Source organism: Hypanus sabinus, chromosome 1 (assembly GCF_030144855.1).
Source record: "Hypanus sabinus isolate sHypSab1 chromosome 1, sHypSab1.hap1, whole genome shotgun sequence".
In the NCBI taxonomy this organism is placed as follows: Eukaryota; Metazoa; Chordata; class Chondrichthyes; order Myliobatiformes; family Dasyatidae; genus Hypanus; species Hypanus sabinus.
Genome location: NC_082706.1, coordinates 91,520,559 through 91,526,558, shown reverse-complemented (window position 1 = coordinate 91,526,558; position 6,000 = coordinate 91,520,559). Strand labels below are relative to the sequence as shown.

The 6,000-nt window shown below is 46.3% G+C and overlaps 1 protein-coding gene across 6 annotated transcripts in view; it reads left to right on the top strand.

Moving 5' to 3' along the window:
* LOC132395413 (neurocalcin-delta) overlaps nt 1–6,000 on the top strand; it is a 327,388-nt gene that overhangs the window by 54,967 nt on the left and 266,421 nt on the right. For 2 of the 6 annotated variants that reach the window (XM_059971982.1, XM_059972007.1), the window contains one exon: nt 3,548–3,609. The exons of the other annotated variants lie outside the window; for them this stretch is intronic. The gene's annotated coding sequence lies outside the window, so the exon portion shown is untranslated. Of the gene's footprint in view, nt 1–3,547; nt 3,610–6,000 lie in introns of those variants that run through there. 6 annotated transcript variants of the gene reach the window in all.

Sequence of the window (6,000 nt, the reverse complement as noted above, 5' to 3'; positions counted from 1 at the left end):
GTCCAGCAGGGTGGACTGCTGACTGTACTGAAACTTGCTTTGGGCATTGTGTGCACGGTGTTGATGGGTCAGCATGTGACGGGGTGCTGAGAAGATGTTTCCAATAGTGGATGTGTCTAGGACCAGAGGGCACAGCCTCAGAATATAAGGATGTCCCTTCAGAACAGAGATGAGGAGGAACTTCTTTCGCCAGAGGGTGGTGAATTTGTGGAGTTCACTTCTACAGCTGGCTGTGGAGAACATGGTATATTTAAAATGGATTTTTAATTAGTAAGGGTGTCGAAGGTACTGGGGAGAAGACAGGACAGGGATAATACATCAGCCATGGTCTGAATGGCCTAATTCTGCTCTTACGGGATGGAGATTTATGGTGACAGGTAACTGGATACTCATGGCTGGCTCTCTGCAGAGTGATCACCCAACCAGCATCTGTTTTTGCCGTGCTGTGACCGCGCTGTGCGTGAGAAAGCAGTGCGCTAGATTGGAGGTGCTAAGTGAATAAGGGCCTCGCTACTCCGGGACCCTGTATGGTGGAAAGGGCAGAGGTGAAAGGGCAGGCATTGCACCAACGACGGCATTGTAACGTAGTGATTAGCACAGTCGCTTTACCACATTCTAAAGTGATCACCTCTGTAGGGTTTGTGCCGGTAACCGTGTGGGTTTCCTCCAGGTGCTCCGGTTTCCTCCTACATTCCAGATATGCCCAGGTTAGGGTTACTTAGCTGTGGGCATGCTCTGTTAGTTCTGAAAGCACTGGCAGCCTGCCCCGAGCACAATCCTCGCTGATTTAATTTGACTTAATGCGAGCAACGCTTTACCCTTTACGTTCTGATGTACATGTTCAGGAACAGTTCAGGAAAATGGCGTTGAGAGGATAATGAATCAGCCATGTTGGAATGGCAGAGCAGACATGATGGTCTGAATGGCCTAATTTTGTTCCTTATGCTTTTCAGGTCAAATATAGGCAAGGGTATTTCCTGCTGAAGCCTCCCATCTCTGCTCCATGTTTAAAGTTGTCGAGGCTGACAACAGAATTTCTATACCACTTGTCCTCAGGGCACAGAGATCTGAGATCTTACATTTTCAGACAAATTCTGCTCACCTCCCCATTCAGCAGTTTAAATAGGTTTACAAATTGGAAACTAATTGCCGTCATATAGTAAACCTTCGGAATTCAATTTGTAAATTGAATTGGAAATGTTACACATCTTTTTAATGAAAGTCACATCGTCTGTTACATTGCTGCCAGCACCTGCTGCTGCAGTGACTCAGTTCCACGAGAACGGCAACGGCAGCCTGGGAACTCGATTTCACCCTTTATCTACTGCACTGTCACTGTGCGGAGCATCAGGCAATTGGGAAAGGGGCAACTGGCCACTGAGTTGTTGAAACAGTCTTACTAAGTAACTTTCTATATATATATATATATATATGCTGTTATTCTGCTTAGTCCCATCAAAACCTGCACCATAGCCCTCCATACCACTCCCATCCACGTACTTATCCAAACTTCTCTCAAGTGCTGATGAAACCCGCATCTAACACTTCTGGCGGGTTGTTCCACTCTCACACCACTTTTGTGGGTGACGTGCCGAATCTCTGCAAACTTGTAAGTTGAGGTGCTGTCCTGCGTTCTTTGAGAAAGCATAAAGGAATGGTTTGCACTCCTTCAATGTGGAGGCGGTTTGGGATTACAAGGAGAAAAATTTCCAGGTGGACAGCTCCGTGTTTCCAGGAAGTTCACCCAAGACCCTCGTCCTTGGAGAGGATGAACTGTGGATATCTTCTGCATTTACCACTGGGGTGGCGTAGTAGTGTAGATATTGGTGTAACTCTATCACAGAGCCAGGCTTCAAATTGGAGTGCAATTCCTGCCACTGCCTGTAAGGAATTTGTAACCCTGTGAGCATATGGGTTTTCTCTGGGTGCTTCAACTTCCAAGTTAGTGTTAGTGAGTTATGGGCATGTTACCTTGGTGGCAGTTGCATGGTAACACTCATGTTCTGCCCCAGCACAGTCCTCACTGATTTGATTTGACGCAAACAGCGCATGTCACTGTACGTTTTGATGTACCTGTGACAAGTAAAGCTAACCTGGGAACAAAAGCTTCCTTCTCCATCCCTGGTCCTTGCACCAGTTCAGTCCTGTCACAGCAGCCAAAGACCAAAACCATAATGGGCACATGTCCTGGTCGTAGAGTCACACAGGATAGAAACAGGCTCCTCAGTTCGTGCAGTCTACGCCAGCGGTGTTGCCCAGCGAGCTAGTTCTGTCTGCCCATGTTTGGCCCAAGGCCTATTAAACCACCTCTGTCTGTGCATCTATCTAGAAGGCTCCTAAATGTTGCAGGTGTGCGCGCCCCAACCGCTATTTCTGGCAGCTCGTACCAAACATTCAGCACCCTCTGTGTGAAGAAGCTGACACCAATGTGCCTTTCAAATCAGGGTGGCACAGTTTGGTGACATTATTACAGCACCAGTGGCCAGTTCATTGTCTGTAAGGAGTTGGCATATTCTCCCCATGACCTCCAGGTGCTCTGGTTTCCTCCCACATTCCCAGGCTTACGGGTTAGTAGGTTAATTGGTTACGTGGGTGTGATTCAGCAGCGAGGGCTCACTGGGTCAGAAGAGCCTATTACTGTGCTGTACTGCTAAAGAAAAAGTAAAAATATATATTTTTACTGTAATTTATAGTGCATTTAATATACTACTGCCAAAATACAACACATTTTATGACATATGATTCAGATTTTGGGTCCACAAAAGGGAACAAATGAGAGAGGGATAATGATGGAAAAGTGTTGGGGGGGCTCCCTAAGCACAGTCCTAACAAACAGTCCCGGGGTCAGACACAGAGTGTATCTCCCTCCACATAGTCTGTGATGGGGGGAAGAGGTGCCGTTACAACGGAAAGTGTTTGGATAGTCGGAGAGACACAAACCCCAGTTATCTACATAGATCGACAAAACTCCATTTATTAGGACAGAACACAGGAAGCATTAAAATACTTAGCTACGTGTATGCGGACCCCTCTCACTACGGCACACTCCCATTCTATGGATTCGCAGTGCTTTCACAAGTCCCCATGGGCATTCCAACAGGAGTATTACATTGCCCTGGTTGCATTCCAATAGTAATAGTCAAAGTTCTGTTACATTTATGGCCACAGTGGTGGTGAGCGATTAGACAAGCACGAAGATTAATCCTTTAAAGTATATTCCACTCCTCAAGTATCACAACCTCATTACATCCGGCTCACAGGCTTTAGTACAAACCCCAGCGGACACCCTGCCATATTACTGAGCATAAAAGCAAAATGGCTACAGTAACACCCTTGTGCCCTAGAGTGGTCCACCAGTCTCCTGGCACTCCAAAGGACCCCCAACTCCCTCCTGGGGTATAATAATTATGGAACTGATACCCCATTATTTCATATCTACTGACCATTGGACATGGTCAGCCAAATCTGTTATATTCTGTGACTCATTAAGGATGTATGTGCATCACTCCTGGTCTCTTATGGTAAAAGCATCTCCTTTCTCCACCAGGATATAAAGCAATGCCTTTCTGTCCTGGCTGACGCCATCAGGATGACCTCCCTTGATAACTGGTCAGTACCATTTGGGAAAAGCATCATCTGGAACCAATGGGCCTCTGTGATACCCCATTCTGATGTTTTGACTTGTGGGTTGAGTATCGGCAAGATTATCAATGTGGTACACTTACGGCACAACATAGCCCTGGTAGCAGCGGCCCAACCAGCCTGTAGGGAGCCAAGGGTAGGCCCAAGAGCCGCATGCTCAGTATGTGCTTTTCAACGTGGGAAACAAACCTATATAGTGCCATTAAGGTGCATAGAGGTGTATGAGTTATCTCCCATGGGAACCCGCCCATCATAACGGCAATGGTAATTATTCCTGGATCACAGTATTACATTCAACGTTGATACTTTGGGCATTTTCTGATCATATGCCAGCACATACCATCCCTTAAATGGAGCCCCTTCTACAGTCCCATCACCAGACATGGGTGACAAGTTCATGAGGGATTCATTCCATGGACGGTATTCAGTGTTATTCAGAGGGATGAGGATTAGTGCTCCCTTGCCTGAGTGCATTGAAATCCAGGAACACACAAAATGTTCAGATGACATTCTGAAAAAGGTATTAGTTGAGATCACTGTCGCCACGGTGGCAAGGAGCAGCCGAAATGTCATGGTCATTTCTGCAAAGTGGGAAGCACACCATCTCTCCCTGTAGTCAGTCATTGGGTGTTCAGACATGATGTTCTCTGTTCTGCCAGAAGCACCACCCACCAGGTACTTCCCAGTCCCCGTGCCACAATCTCCCCTCTCTCCGGCGGCCAGGTTGGTTATTGTACCCCTAACTTCCATGATTCTCCTTCAAATTCCACCTCCTCTACTTTTGGGGGGGGGGGGGGGTTGGGTCAAACACTGCCAAATGTTGGGACATCAGGGGACCCTGCTTAACGTGCAGCTCTGAATCTCGACTTGTCTGCATGCTAAATCTGGTCTGCAACCCCCATACCTCACCAGATTCGTCCCCAAGGGACACTGGCCATCCCCTTGGTTTCACGTGCTGGCATGTGGGGCTGCCATTGTTTTGACTTCGTCACGTGTCAGTGCCAGTCCTCGGGCCTCTGCCCATTTCCTCGTGCCTTCTACCCCTAACTTAACCCTTCACAAGACAGGGAATTAACGAATCAGAAGTGATGGACGAAAGCTGGCATTCTAAACCAGTGGGCCCTGTGTAACCAGATTGGCGTAATTAGATAAAAGAGGTTAGAATATAGAACTTAGAACATTACAGCACAGTACAGGCCCTGCAGCCCTCAATGTTATGCCGACTTTTTAACCTAAGAATAATTTAACCCCTCCCTCCTACATAACTCTCATTTTTCTATCATCTACGTGCTTATCTAAGAGCTTCTTAAATGCCCCTGGTGTATCTGCCTCATCCACCATTCTGGCAGGACGTTCCAGGCCCCCACAACTCTGTCTGTGCAAAATGTACCTCTGATATTTCCCTCCCACCCCCATTCTCTCCTCCAATCACCTCAATATGATGCGCTCTTGAATGAGCTGTTTTCATCCTGGGAAAAAGTCTAAAGAATAGGATGTGCATATCCTGGTAATAGTTAGGCACTGGAAAGGCGCAAGTAGTAGAGAGTCCAAACATTTGGAATAAGTGAGGCCCAGCTGAAAAGATAACTTTAATGTGTTTCATTCACAAAACGCACAGCACAAATCCCAGTAGACTGCCAATGGAAAAGTATGCAACACAGGCAGAAGGATAATGTGGTGAGATACTTCGCCGGCTATGCACTTGCCAGAAATAACATTGGAAGAAATGTTCTTTAAAAATACCATGCCGTAGTTAAAGTTCTCTGGCTGAGGATCTATCTTTTTTTAAAAAAAAAATTATTGAGTCATTTTAAAGAAAATGGACAGATAATGTTATTTTGGATATTTGGATTATTATTTCTGTTTGAACAGGTTACTACAAAATATAATGAATGTCTTTGTGAGTGGGCTGGTTTGGGAGGGTGGTGGGAATAGATGCTGGTTGGTAGGTTATCCAGATCCTCACTTGGATCCAACAAGCATGGATAACAAAATTGTAGGAATTATAGATGGAAATTAGTAGGTGGACTTTCCTGATTTCCTGTTTTGCCTTCACTGTTGGACTATGGAACATGGAATGTTAGAATGGTACAGTCCAGGATCAGGCCTTTGGGCCCATAATGCTGTGCCGTACTCATTGAATCAGTACTCAGATGCCCAACATAACTAATCCCTTCTGCTCACATCCGTCCATTCCCTGCACATTCACATGCCCATGCAGGAGCCTCCAGAATGCCTACCTAAGGGCCTCTTGAATGCTTCCGTTGTGCTTGCCTCCACCACCACAAAAAATGTTGAAAGCTGCAAAATCTCACAGGTATGTGCCGAGAACTCGGTAAGTCTACCTTCACAACAGGT